Consider the following 14,335-nt stretch of genomic DNA (forward strand, 5'->3'; position numbering starts at 1 on the left):
GCAGAGTGATGCCTCAGCTGGAGCAGCTGGCTGACCTTCTGTCAGTCTGTGGAGTACTCATCAGTCATCAGTGCTGCCAGTTTCTCTGCAGTTTGTCTCTGAAACCACGTCTGTGTCGGTGAACACTTGTGCTCTTCATAGTTGTGTGTCACTTTCTCAAAGGTTTGATGTCGGTATGCACAATGTATCAGCTGATGCTGGTAATTCTGTAACATATCAGCATCAGTCCGATGAGTAAAACTGCCAATATCAACAACCGATGTTTATTTCTGTGTAGTTACCGTTTGTGTGTATGTTTCAGGAGGGGGTGGGCCTTCTCAAGGGCTCGTTGGTCTAGGGGTATGATTCTCGCTTTGGGTGCGAGAGGTCCCGGGTTCAAATCCCGGACGAGCCCTTCATATGACATGTCCAATGATCTGCACCCCCCCTTCTGCTGTGGACATTTTACCTCCTTCATGAAGGAAGACTGTGCAGTTAAGTGACTGGTCAGAGAGAGTGACTGAATGTGCTGTGTGTAAATAATGAGGTTTTTTTGTGCCCCAGTGGCCTAATGGATAAGGCACTGGCCTCCTAAGCCAGGGATTGTGGGTTCGAGTCCCATCTGGGGTGGTTTACAGCAGAGTGGCGCAGCAGAAGCATGCTGGGCCCATAACCCAGAGGTCGGTGGATCGAAACCATCCTCTGCTAACAGCTTTTTAGCAACAGCTAGCTGTTCACTATCCAATGTTCGTTGTTTCCTGTAAATCAGTGCTGCTTGAAAAACTCCTGACATTTTCCAGCTTCATGTCTCATAATGTAAAGGAACATTCAGTGTGTGCTCATGTTTATCTTTCTGCGTTCTCCCCCTTGATGCGTGGATTCAAATCCCACCTCTGATGGAAGCTGCTTTTCCTTTCACCTCTACTGCTGTAAGGTGTATTTTGGGGACAAATGTATTTTATATTTTGTGCTCTCCATGTATGAGTCCTTTCTATCCACAACATCTAACATTAGGAGCAAGGCACTGCTGGGATTTGAACCCAGGATCTCATTATTTACACACAGCACATTGATGACATTAATGTGACAGTTTATTTTATGCTAAAGAAAATATTTGTCACAGTGGACTTGGCTCATCATATTTTGCTGACTAACTGGTATTGGAATTGCAAGCTCCTTATTTTGGCCTTCTTTTGTTGCCGTATCTCCAAAGAGCTAAAGTCATGCATAGAAAATTAATCTTAATGACCTGACAACAACTCTGAAAGCAGATACAACACATCCAGATAACCTTTGAATTAAACTTCAACAGGTTTGATTGATATATGGACCTGAAGTCAGACGTTTAGGATTACTCTACCTAGAATAGCAGGCTGCAACATGGACAGCTGAACACAGAAGACAATGAGATGTGAACCCACACACAGGATACAGTAGATTAGCAGTCCATCGCCTTAAACACTCTGCCACCTCAGCATGCAGCGACCTGGACTGTGTGTGAATAGACGGATAGTTAACTGCTCACATTAATGTATCTATCAGCAATGAAGGAGAGAGTCGTTGGCCACCTCGTCATGTTTGTTGTCAATTTGTTGTCTGAATGTTAGACTGAGCAGCGGTTCTGCTTTGAGTGGCCTTTTTTTTTTGATGAACGTCTACCACTGATCTACATCCTCTTTGGACCTTTACCTAACCACAGAGGTCGGTGAGCATCTGTTTTGGGTGTTATTCTTAATCACTATCACACTGAATCAGATGGCAGAGGTTCCACTGAGATTTGAACTCAGATGACTGGATTCAAAGTCCACAGTGCTAACCATAAGATCAAAGAACACAGATGGGAAATGACCTTCTGACAGATTTAGAAACATTTGAAATGAATTGGCCAACACACATCACAGGAGTACATCCAGCAATGGGAAGGTTCAGGATCTCTGTCAGACACAAAGGGAGCAAATGTGACAAAAGAAGCCACAAAACACGTCAAGAGCTCACAAAGCTTTTTAACTGTATCAATAACACAGAGAACAGTCAGACAGCCAACTCTGCAGGACAACCACAAGAAATGAAATAAGAGCAGCAGAAAAACCACCAATGGCTGATTATTGATCTCTGATCCACTAGGATGGTATGAAGTGGACGGTCAGAGTATTTTAGGATGCTCTCTGCCTTCCTCTGTGTGGATCACCATGCAAAATTTTTACTATTTAAAAATTGCTGTTTTAAGGGGACATTTTACTTCTAAATACCTTAGACCACTCGGCCATCCTGACAGACAGACTGTAACTTGAATTTGAATTACTTGAAAACTTGGTCTTCCATATGACAAGTGGAGATATGCTACGCTGTACTCTGCATTGCCATCATATTGGAGGTGGGTTTGGCTGCACAGTCAGTATTGGTGGTTCAGTGGTAGAATTCTCGCCTCCCATGTGAGAGGCCCGGGTTCAATTCCCGGCCAATGCAATGGTCTCTGCTCTCCATGAAAAGCAGCAGTCAGCTGGATACAACCTCCTGGATACAACAGTGGACATATATGTATAATATATGTTCATGTTGAAACACTGACAAATCTCCTCCATCGCCGTCTTTTACTTACTCTGGGTTCCAGGCCTCGTTGGTGCAGTAGACAGCGTATCAGTCTCATAATCTGAAGGTGGTGAGATGGAGTCTCTCACCTTTAGTTCCACTTCCAGGCCATGGAAGCAATAATGAGAAGTCATTTCCACTGTGTGCTGTACAAGACGGAGAAACAACAAGTTAAAGGTTTCTGCATTGTTGTTCAGTCAGTTCAACAGCAGGCTGCCATCCACAGTTCATCACTTTTATTTTCATTCCTTCTTCAAATCTTTATTTTTTATCATTCAGCATGTTTTGCTGTGTTTGAACTCCTTAATGCTTTGAGCTACAGAAAGAACAGGAGCTGTTCTTGTGTTTCCACATCACAGGAAAACATCCAGCAATGAGAAGGTTCAGGATCTCTGTCAGACACAAAGGGAGCAAATGTGACCAACGAAGCCACGAAACACGTCAAGAGCTCACAAAGCTTTTTAGACTTTTTGAGACTGAAGATCTAAAGGTCCCTGGTTCAATCCTGGGTTTCGGCATCAGAGGTGGTACCTCAGTGAGGTTCAAGCTCAGGTTTTTCCGACCTACATTTCCAATATTCTCCCTCCTCTTTTTCATATAAAAAAATAATGTTCTTGTATATAAAAAGAAAGAATGTTCAAGTACATAAAAAAGAATGTTGATGTCCATAAAAAAAAGAATGTTCATGTACATAAAAAAGGAAAGAATGTTAGCGTACATAAAAAAGAAAGAATGTTCGGGTATATAAAACAAGAATGTTGATGTCCATAAAAAAAAGAAAGAATGTTCACGTACATAAAAAAGAAAGAATGTTCGGGTATATAAAAAAGAATGTTCTTGTGTGTAAAAAGAAAGAATGTTCGCGTACATAAAAAGGAAAGAATGTTCATGTCCATAAAAAAAGAAAGAATATTTGCAAACATCAAAAAGAATGTTCTTGTATATAAAAAGGAAAGAATGTTCATGTACATAAAAAAAGAAAGAATGTTCATTTACATAAAAAAGGAAAGAATGTTCATGTACATAAAAAAAGAAAGAATGTTCGTTTACATAAAAAAGGAAAGAATGTTCATGTACATAAAAAAAGAAAGAATGTTCGTTTACATAAAAAAGGAAAGAATGTTCATGTACATTAAAAAAAGAAAGAATGTGCTCCAGGTGAGACTTGAACTGACAACCTCAACAGGTTACTGTCATATAATGTTGTGATGGGTTTCTGCTAACACACGTCACAGCAGCACATCCAGCAGTAGAAGGTTCAGGTTTGAACCAGCTCGAGGGATCTACTTTCCTGTAGCTTACTTCCTGTGTTTAGTTCCAATGTTTACTGTGAGGTCACTTCCCCCTGAATCCTGCGATTCACAGCTTCCACCAAATGGAGCCAAATAAGACACAAAACTTATTGTGATGTGAGTCTGAAGAGCTGCTGCCTTTGATACGTCACCTGATGATGTCATCTGATGATGTCACAGTACTCACAGAATGAAACTCCTCCTTTGAAGCTGCTTTAAAGAATTTCCAAAATCACAAGTGATTCAGATGTAAACACATTATTGATCATTCATTGATTGATTATTAATGATCAGCTCAGAACCAAACAGTGTATCTGAAGCACAGGAAAGAGTTCTGCTCTCCAACACTCTGATCCCTCAGTTACCGCTCCACATTATCCTGCTTAGTCACTCGTCACTCAGTCTTGTCTAACACTCTGATATTTCACGCTGACTGGTTTTGTGTCCAAAAGGCTTCAAAGACATCTTTCTGCCATTCTCTCCTCCAAACCTTTGGTCACAGCATCCAGGTTTCTCATAATGTGACATGGGTGTCATTACTGCTGTGAAGGTGGTAGTTTGGCCAAGCGGTCCAAGGTGCTGCATTCATTCTGCGGTCTCTTAGAGGGGTCGGTTTGAATCCCATCGCTACTAATTACCTCTATTCCGCTGAATGTAACCTGTTTACAACATCAGTTGAGTGTGATGACTGAGCTCTTAGTGAAACACATCACGGGTTCTAGGTCTTCCACGTGAATGCCTTTTATAGCAGGCATTGCTTCTTAATGCTGAAATGAGAGATAAAAAGCGATGTCGGAAGTATCAAGGTGCTAACATTTACAAACAGTTTGTACTAACAGTTAATTGAGGCTAAAGACCAGACCGTGTTCAGACCACATCTTCAGCTGCCAGCAAACATGACGAGGTGGCCGAGTGGTGAAGGCGATGGACTGCTAATCCATTGTGCTCTGCACGCGTGGGTTTGAATCCCATCCTCGTCGGTGTCACTTTAGTCTGTTGGCAGAATTATCCAAAATGTCTGATTTTAGGTCCATCGTGAATGATCTCTAAATGTGTTTGAAACCTGTTGAAGGTTAATTCAAAGGTTATCTGAATGGACTGTATTTCAAAAATATTGTCAGACTTTTCAGTTTTTTCTACACAAGACTTTAGCTCTTTGGAGATACGGCAACAAGAGAAGGCCAAAATAAGGAGCTTACAACTCCAATACCAGTTAGTCAGCAAAATATGATGAGCCAAGTCCACTGTGACAAATAACAAAGGAAAATAAACTGTCACATTAATGTCCTGAATGTGCTGTGTGTAAATAATGAGGTTCATCAAAACAAAACGCCACACAAGTCAGAACCAGAGGTGGATGATGGAAACCATCCTCTGCTAAGGGGCGCCTCCGAAGAGACTGGGGCCTTAATCCAGCACCTTGGACCGCTCGGCCACACTACCACTGGGTGGATGGCTAAATTCATGCTGACAAGAGAAAGAGGGCTGACAAAATCTTTATAGTTTGTACTGTGTTTGGAGGAAGAAAATTTCATGATTTGGCAGGAGTCATGACTTTGTGGGATACTTAGGATGAGGTATCTTCAGCATACAATGAACATTAGTCCCTTTACTGGCGGTAACCCTAACCCTTCAGATTATGAGACTGACGTGCTGCCTGCTGCACCAACGAGGGCTGGAACCCAGAGTAAGTAAAAGAGGGAGATGGAGGAGAGCTGTCAGTGTTTCAGTATAAACATACATCATACAGCCCTGACCACTGTTGTATCCAGGCAGAGCTGACATTAAAACAATACAAAAAGAAACTCCACCCCTTTATCATCCAACCCAACTGTAGCATACACATTACAATTCCATCATCACATCATACAGCTAAGAGAGTGGTGCTGTGGCTTAGCTGGTCAAAGCGCCTGTCTCGTAAACAGGAGATCCTGGGTTCAAATCCCAGCAGTACCTCATTGTTAATGTTAAGTATTGTTAAAAAAGAAGTGTGAGCAAAGTCCACGTGAAGCTCCTGTCGGCTATGAGAAGGGTTTTAGAAGTGAAATGTCCTCGAAGTACTTCATGAACCAACATCAAAATGCTGGAAACACTGTGCTGTCGGGTGGCGCTGGTGTGTGTGTTTGTGTGTATGTGAATTCATGCACGTGAGTGGCATTTGACACTCAGGTCAGAGTGGGCCGTATAAACATAGACATCACATTTGCAGCATCTCAGGCTTGTTTTGTTGTCTCTTTTCAGACCCAGATAGGCTTGGAGGTCTACCAGGTCCAACTCTCCAGATGAAACTGCAGAGAAACTGGCAGCACTGATGCTGAGCTGCTTAAAGTGTCTGTCTTATAAACAGGACATGTTGCATCCAAACCCGAGCAGTGCTTCACTCTCAGTGGAGTTCCTGCTCATCACTTCCTGTATTACAGCTTTTGCTTGCAGTTTCTGGACAAAACAAAGTGGTTGTTGCTGTGTTGCACAGATGGAAATTTGGTGATTGACCACTTTTCATAGGAGACAAACTTTGGGAAGAGTCATGAAGGTCAGGAACTGATAATGGCGACATAATACCAAGGGCTCATTTGGGAGTTGAACCCAGGCCCTCTCACACCTGAAGCGAGAATCAGGGGTGTACCCACGCCCAATGTGAGCTGTGATTGAATTTTTGAGGTCATCATGGTTCCATGGTGTAATGGTTAGCACTCTGTCCTTTGAATCCAGAGATCCGCGTTCAAATCTTTGTGGAGCCTCTGTCTTCTGATTCAGTGGGATAGTGACTCCAATAACACTCCACCCAAAAGAGGTGCTCATGAACCAGCAGAGAGGAGGCTTCATGAAACAGTTTATCTTTTCACCTGCTGCTCTGAACTGCAAGCAGTCAGCGTGCAGCATTCAAAAGAGGAGGCAGAATATTGGAAATGTAGGTCAAAACAAGCAGGTCATAAAAAGTCATTTGGCAAGAGTTATGGGGTACTTCGGGTGAGGTCAACTCGACTATATATATATATATATATATATATATCGACTGAGAGCAAAGCTCTGCTGGGGTTTGAACGCAGAATGTCCTGTTTACAAGACAGACACTTTAAGCAGCTCAGCATCAGTACTGCCAGTTTGTGTCTGTATCGTAGAGGAAGAAAACACAAAGGTCTGTCACAAAGGTTCTAATGACATCAAAGAGATCAAAGGCTCCTCCCACTTTTTCTCATGACCTCCACAGTACAGTGCACTCTGTTAATGAAGCTCCAAAGACAATCATGGTTCTGCCAGATAGCTTTGAGTTCTGCAGACAGAAGAAAGAACCAAACTGGGCCAGGAGCCAAATGTTTGTTGGATCAGGCATCCTGAAATGTCTCTCTTTTGTGCAGTCAGGATGTCCAAGCAATCTCAGACTGTCCCTGTTTTACCAGCAGCTCCACAAGTGAATTGGTCTTTTTTTGTTATAGATATAACAGACACAGCTTTAGTTAATAATGAGAATTTAGTGGTTTCAACCTCAAATCCTTGAACACTGTCTGGTTAACATGTTTCACCGCACTGGACCATTTATGCAGAATCAACAACTAATAACTCCACAACGAGACTGTGTGCCGTCACTGGAGATCAAAGGCATTTCCTGCCTTTCATTGATGCCCCACGCGACACAGATGGATACGTCACACTCTCACTCTCGCTTCAAATGAATGAGTGCATGCAGTTTCTGTAGTGTAGTTACCATCTTGACTCTGAACAAAGTTTGTCTCCTGTTAAAAAAGGGCAATCACCACATTTCAATCTGCTCAACAGCAGGGTACAACTCAGACAGACTAAAGCCAGCTGAACACCGACGAGGATTGGATTCGAACCCACGCGTGCAGAGCACAATGGATTAGCAGCCCATCGCCTTCACCACTCGGCCACCTCGTCATGAACCCAAAGGTACATGTGATGACAAAAAAACAGCCATTGGGAAGAAGCTGCAGCACCTGAACAGGGACTTGAACTCTGGATCCTCAGATTAAAAGTCTGATGCTCTTCAATAAGATCTGACTTCATTTTCCAAGCTGCCCCCTCGTGGTCATTTGATACACTGCAGGTGGAAATCTCAGTACCTTTTAACCACCACAGCCGCTTTGACAGAAAGTGGATGTAGTGGTTAAAAATTACACAAAACTCCAGAGGGCATTACAACCTGAACATAGTGAGCAGAGTGGCGCAGCAGAAGCGTGCTGCGCCCATAACACAGAGGTCGATGGATCGAAACCATTCTCTGCTGTTTATACACACTGGATGTCCCATCATGAGACATGAGTTTATCAGCAGCACTGATTAACAGGAAAACATGGAGAATGTTGTCTATCATATCTATAATACTGAGAGTTGAGCAGCAGAGTGGTGCAGTGGCACTTCTGTTGTTGGCTACAAGACATCCTGCAGTGCTTCTCTCTCAGTGGAGTTCCTGCTCAAGCTTTCGCTTGCAGTTTCTGGACAAGACAAAGTGGTTGTTGCTGTGTTGAGCAGATGGAAATGTGGTGACTGCTTTTCACAGGAGGCTTTGGGAAGATATTGGCATATATAACACTGAGGGCTCATCCGGGATTTGAACCCAGGACCTCTCACACCCGAAGCGATTGAAGTGAATCAATAGATTCTGTAACTGAAGTCATCTAACGTCTAAGAAGACATCAGTTTAAAACTTGTGATCGTTTTAATTGAAATTCCAACCAAGGTTTGGAAGGGGGGGCGGGGGGTGAAAATGACAGGAGGGTTAAAGAGCAGTGTTAATGGGCAAAAACAAGCAGAACTGTCACAGAACAGCCAGCAGAAATGGAGCCATCCATGCTTGGACCACTTCGGCCCAGTCAGAGAAAATGGCTTTATTTCATTTAAAATACAGGTCATTGTCAAAACGCCCTCATATGATGTTGTCATCCACCTACACTACAATGTGTTAAATACAGCATGCCCGCATGGTTGCATCTCCCATATGGTCTAGCGGTCAGGATTCCTGGTTTTCACCCAGGCGGCCGGGGTTCGACTCCCGGTATGGGAAACTCCTTTACAACAATGGACCTACCACTAGCAGGCCCCATGTTGGGCAATAAATACTTTCTTGGAAGCCCAACAATGAGTTGGAGAAATCTTCAGTTCCCAGTAGAAACATTTATTAAGGTCAGAGGTGAAGTAAGGCAGCGCTGGGCTTGAAGTGACAGAGCTCCCCCAGGATCACTGCCAGAAAGAGCCCTGATATCTGGAAAAGTTTCACATTTATCTTCTTGAGCTGGGTCTGTCCCGAACAGAGGTTGGACTTTCACACAACCAAATGTAACTGTCAGTCAGATGTACAAAGATGTCATTTACAAGCAGTTTCTACTAACAGTTAGTTGAGGAATCAGCTGAATGAGGACAGATGTGACTTAAAGCACAACAAAGATCTTTCCCAGAAGGCCCTCAGACAAAGAAGCTGGGTAACAGCACAGACTGTCAGGAGTGGTATTTGAACCCTCAATTCCAGAGGAGACTGTCACCTGAACACAGCACCTTCTACAGCTGCTATCAAAAGGCTTGTTGGGGAAATCTATCCACGGTTTTAATGTAGGACTATTCATCTACCTGTGTCTACCTGAGCTTCATTAACAGTGTGCACTCGATGGTAATTGAGGGATCAGAGTGTTGGAGAGCAGAACTCTTTCCTGTGCTTCAGATACACTGTTTGGTTCTGAGCTGATCATTAATAATCAATCAATGAATGATCAATAATCTTCACAGCTGCTCTGAATGGTGACAGTGAGGCAGCCTTTGTGTTTACATCTGAATCACATGTGATTTTGGAAATTCTTCAAAGCAGCTTCAAAGGAAGAGTTTCATTCTGTGAGTACTGTGACATCATCCACAAAAAAAGAAAGAATTTTTGTGCTGTAAGTAGATACAAATGTGGTTTGCCAGGTCATTAAAGCCGCACATCTTTCTCCCCTCATGTATCGTTGGACATTCTCCACTTAAGATGTTCCATCTTAGGCCAACTTTCCTGGTCCGTGTCACAGGACATCCTGCATTCAAACCCCACCAGTGCTTCACTCTCAGTGGAGTTCCTGCACATCAATTAAACAAACTGAGGAAAAACATCAATTCCTGTATTTAAAAACTTTACCTGCAGCATCTGGAGAAGAGAAACTGTATTTTAGTGGTTGGTGCTGTGTTTAGCAGAAAGACATGTGGTGATTGATCTCTTTTTACAGAAGACAGACCTCAGTAAGAACCATGGCAGTCAGGGACTTGTGATTGTGACCTCTCGCACCCTCAGCAAGATTCATCCTCGACCAACGAGCCATTAGCAGCAAGACTTTAATGGCATTCAAAATGTTACAGACCGCATTTATGAGATGCTTTGAGTTCAACATGTTTCCCACCACATTTATCATACACTAAGACAGTAATGTTTACGGTGGCGTCATAAACATATTAGAACATTTTTAACAAACATGTTTGTTTGTCCAACTGTTTGTCTGGATCATTTTGTTTGTTTATTTTTTTTTTGTCTGTATCTGTCTGTGTTGCAATGGACAACAGATACACCCTTGACCCCCAGAATCCTCCCTGCAAAGAGGGGGCGCATGGCTGTTGCAATGAAGTTTGACCACATTCTCACTGAAGCCAGGGTGAGTAATTATATCATACTTTACCTGAGTATACATGTGGGTGACAGGGAAAATGGCTTTGAATACAGGTCATTGATTAAACTTATCATGCACCTTAGGTCTCAGTCGGTACCCTCACAGATGCATCTACTGGCACCGGATGTGCAATCAAAAGTCAGAGCTAAACTATTCTTTCCACTGACAGCGTTCTAATTCAGCCTTTGATGGAAATTCAGTCCATAAAAATGGTTGTGCAGCCTGAGTTCAATTCCCAGTCAGTTCTTTACTGACCCCATGACATAAATATGTTATCATGCACCTGCAGGGTGTTCCAGGTAGGAGGTTCAATAAACTCTGAGTCATACAAAAGGGCTGTGATTTTGGCCATTTCCATGCAATGGTGGTATAGTGGTGAGCATAGCTGCCTTCCAAGCAGTTGACCCGGGTTCGATTCCCGGCCATTGCAGTTTACCTGTTTGTCTACAATTTAACTTTGTGTTTTACGTTTGTTTTCCTTCCTGAGATCCCAAAATCCTGTAGATCTCAGGCCGATGGTGCCAAAGTCCTCCAGCTACAGATCTGTAACCCGTCCTCACCACAGCTGTACATCTGTTACACCCTGTACTTGTCTCAGGGAAAGGGAAGCTTATTGCCATATAGTGATGGGATGGCTCCATACTCCAGAACATCCCTGTGAACCCGGTCATACACCTTCTCCAGATCAAATCTTGGGGTTCCACATGTCCACTATAATTCCAGTGGATAAGACAAGTCAATCACAATCACAAGTTTTATCAGTTTTTAGGGTGTGGGGGTTAAGAACATCTGAATTAGTTTGAAAGTCACAATTGTTACCTTAACCTTAGCATTTAAAGAAACGCCCTGAGTCATCATCAACAAACACCAGCTGCTGTTTTCACCCAGGTGGCTGCTACATGGGTTCAACTTGTGACTGTGGTGTTGTCAGTGAAAAGGGTTCTGTTACAAACTCCTAAACTACTTCAACAACTCTGTAGCTGGCCAGTATGGGGATTGAACCAATGACCTTGGCGTTATTAGCACCACACTCTAACCAGCTGAGCTAACCAGCCTGCTTGAATGCTTCTAAGGCTTATTATAAAAGTAAACAGAACAAATAGCAGCTTAAACTTTTTGGAAAATTCAGCACGCCAGCATCGGCTGCTGGCTTAGCATGTATTTGTATCAATAAGCCTCTCAGCTGTTCTGAATGGTGACAGTGGGGCAGCCTTTGTGTTTACATCTGAATCACATGTGATTTTGGAAATTCTTCAAAGCAACTTCAAAGGAGGAGTTTCATTCTGTGAGTACTGTGACATCATCAGTCCAGAGTGATTTCTGTGTGTCTGTGCTCATCCATTTGAAGGGAACGTGAGAGAGTGTGTATGCATCTGTGTCATGTGGGAGATCAATGAAAGGCAGGAAATGCCTTTGATCTCCAGTGATGTCACACAGTCTCATTGTGGAGTTATTAGTTGTTGATGTTGTTCTGTAAAAATCTGCATCAGTGAAACATTCATTCCAGACTGATATTATCTGTGTCATGGTGTTCAGAGATTTCAGCAGCTCACATCCAACACAGAGACTCTGAGCAGGCCCACCTGGTCTTAGACCCAGACCCAGACCCAGACCTAAATCCAAACCCAGGAGATATCATATAAGTCATACTGTCATATCTAAAGCCTGTGGCTCCCTGTGGTAGAAATGGACAGCAGTTGTTGGACATTTGGATGTTGTTAAGAGGATCATTACCATCAGCTGAGAATCAAACATGTGCAGCACGCAGGAATTCTACCACTGAAGTTCAACGAGCATCAAAGGCTTTTGACCATTTCTGTGAATAATGTAGAGAAAAAACTAACCTTCCTCTGGCGTTCCGGTCGGGATTTTTGGGATTTTCTGCTCACAGGTGATGTTACCAACCTGTGATCTTGATGATACTCTACAGTATGTAGATCTACATGATCCTTGCCAAATACTATTTGCTGACTGGCGATATATCAAAAGCAGCAGCTCTTCAAACTCACTCATGACAAAGTGGTTGTTGCTGTGTTGAGCAGATGGAAATGTGGTGATTGACCGCTTTTCACAGGAGACAAACTTTGGTAAGAGTCACGATGGCCAGGCACTGATGTTGGCAACTTAACACTAAGGGCTCATCCGGGATTTTAACCCGGGACCCCAAGCGAGAATCATACCCCCAGACCAACGAGCCGAAATAGCTCAGTTGGGAGCGCGTTAGACTGAAGATCTAAAGGTCCCTGGTTCAATCCCGGGTTTCGGCATCGGAGGTACCTGAGTGTGGTTCAAGCTCAGGTTCCAATGTTCCCCCTCTTCTTTCAACCACACCATGAATTGTGAGGTTGGATGCGTCACGCTGACTGGTTGTGTGTCCAAAAGGCTGTCAAACACATCTTTCTTCAATTTTCTCCTCCAAACACAGTTTGGAACTGTGGAACTGTACACAGTTATGAGATTTCCCATAATGTCATATGTATTTTTGCAGTGAAGTATTTAATTAAATGTAAAACTGTTATAAACGGAGTGTTGCATTAGTGGCCACCATCACTTCAAGTAACCCAAATGGGAAAGATCCTTACTGCAGAGTTGGTTGTCTGACTGTTCTCTGTGTTATTGATGCAGTTAAAAAGCTTTGTGAGCTCTTGATGTGTTTCGTGGCTTCTTTGGTCACATCTGCTCCCTTTGTGTCTGACAGAGATCCTGAACCTTCACATTGCTGGATGTACTCCTGTGATGTGTGTTGGCCAATTCATTTCAAATGTTTCTAAATCTGTCAGAAGGTCATTTCCCATCTGTGTTCTTTGATCTCATGGTTAGCACTGTGGACTTTGAATCCAGTCATCTGAGTTCAAATCTCAGTGGAACCTCTGCCATCTGATTCAGTGTGATAGTGATTAACACCCAAAATAGATGCTCACCGACCTCTGTGGTTAGGTAAAGGTCCAAAGAGGATGTAGATCAGTGGTAGATGTTCATCAAAACAAAAGGCCACTCAAAGCAGAACCGCTGCTCAGTCTAACATTCAGACAACAAATTGACATGACGAGGTGGCCGACGACTCTCTCCTTCATTGCTGATAGATACATTAATGTGAGCAGTTAACTATCCGCCTATTCACACACAGTCCAGGTCGCTGCATGCTGAGGTGGCAGAGTGTTTAAGGTGATGGACTGCTAATCTACTGTATCCTGTGTGTGGGTTCACATCTCATTGTCTTCTGTGTTCAGCTGTCCATGTTGCAGCCTGCTATTCTAGGTAGAGTAATCCTAAACGTCTGACTTCAGGTCCATATATCAATCAAACCTGTTGAAGTTTAATTCAAAGGTTATCTGGATGTGTTGTATCTGCTTTCAGAGTTGTTGTCAGGTCATTAAGATTAAATAAGGAACTTACAACTCCAATACCAGTTAGTCAACAAAACATGATGAGCCAAGTCCACTGTGACAAATAACAAAGGAAAATAAACTGTCACATTAATGTCCTGAATGTGCTGTGTGTAAATAATGAGATCCTGGGTTCAAATCCCAGCAGTGCCTTGCTCCTAATGTTAGATGTTGTGGATAGAAAGGACTCATACATGGAGAGCACAAAATATAAAATACATTTGTCCCCAAAAGACACCTTACAGCAGTAGAGGTGAAAGGAAAAGCAGCTTCCATCAGAGGTGGGATTTGAACCCACGCATCAAGGGGGAAAATGCAGAAAGATAAACATGAGCACACACTGAATGTTCCTTTACATTATGAGACATGACTTCAGCTGGAAAATGTCAGGAGTTTTTCAAGCAGCACTGATTTACAGGAAACAACAAACATTGGATAGTGAACA

General features: G+C 42.9%; 9 non-coding genes across 9 annotated transcripts; 8 read left to right on the forward strand and 1 right to left on the reverse strand.

Annotated features, from left to right (window-relative positions):
* Positions 1 to 322: 322 nt before the first annotated feature.
* Positions 323 to 394, forward strand: trnap-ugg (transfer RNA proline (anticodon UGG)). The gene has a single exon. It is a non-coding gene; the product is annotated as a tRNA-Pro (tRNA).
* A 142-nt stretch (positions 395 to 536) lies between these two features.
* On the forward strand, positions 537 to 609 carry trnar-ccu (transfer RNA arginine (anticodon CCU)). Its single transcript has one exon. It is a non-coding gene; the product is annotated as a tRNA-Arg (tRNA).
* A 1,765-nt stretch (positions 610 to 2,374) lies between these two features.
* Positions 2,375 to 2,445, forward strand: trnag-ccc (transfer RNA glycine (anticodon CCC)). The gene has a single exon. It is a non-coding gene; the product is annotated as a tRNA-Gly (tRNA).
* A 2,313-nt stretch (positions 2,446 to 4,758) lies between these two features.
* trnas-gcu (transfer RNA serine (anticodon GCU)) lies at positions 4,759 to 4,840 on the forward strand. Its single transcript has one exon. It is a non-coding gene; the product is annotated as a tRNA-Ser (tRNA).
* Positions 4,841 to 5,742: 902 nt separating this feature from the next.
* trnat-cgu (transfer RNA threonine (anticodon CGU)) lies at positions 5,743 to 5,816 on the forward strand. Its single transcript has one exon. It is a non-coding gene; the product is annotated as a tRNA-Thr (tRNA).
* A 2,995-nt stretch (positions 5,817 to 8,811) lies between these two features.
* trnae-uuc (transfer RNA glutamic acid (anticodon UUC)) lies at positions 8,812 to 8,883 on the forward strand. The gene has a single exon. It is a non-coding gene; the product is annotated as a tRNA-Glu (tRNA).
* Positions 8,884 to 10,862: 1,979 nt separating this feature from the next.
* trnag-ucc (transfer RNA glycine (anticodon UCC)) lies at positions 10,863 to 10,934 on the forward strand. The gene has a single exon. It is a non-coding gene; the product is annotated as a tRNA-Gly (tRNA).
* A 551-nt stretch (positions 10,935 to 11,485) lies between these two features.
* trnai-aau (transfer RNA isoleucine (anticodon AAU)) lies at positions 11,486 to 11,559 on the reverse strand. The gene has a single exon. It is a non-coding gene; the product is annotated as a tRNA-Ile (tRNA).
* Positions 11,560 to 12,698: 1,139 nt separating this feature from the next.
* Positions 12,699 to 12,771, forward strand: trnaf-gaa (transfer RNA phenylalanine (anticodon GAA)). Its single transcript has one exon. It is a non-coding gene; the product is annotated as a tRNA-Phe (tRNA).
* The last annotated feature ends 1,564 nt before the right edge of the window (positions 12,772 to 14,335 follow it).

This window comes from Echeneis naucrates, chromosome 2 (genome assembly GCF_900963305.1).
Source record: "Echeneis naucrates chromosome 2, fEcheNa1.1, whole genome shotgun sequence".
NCBI classification, from domain to species: domain Eukaryota; kingdom Metazoa; phylum Chordata; class Actinopteri; order Carangiformes; family Echeneidae; genus Echeneis; species Echeneis naucrates.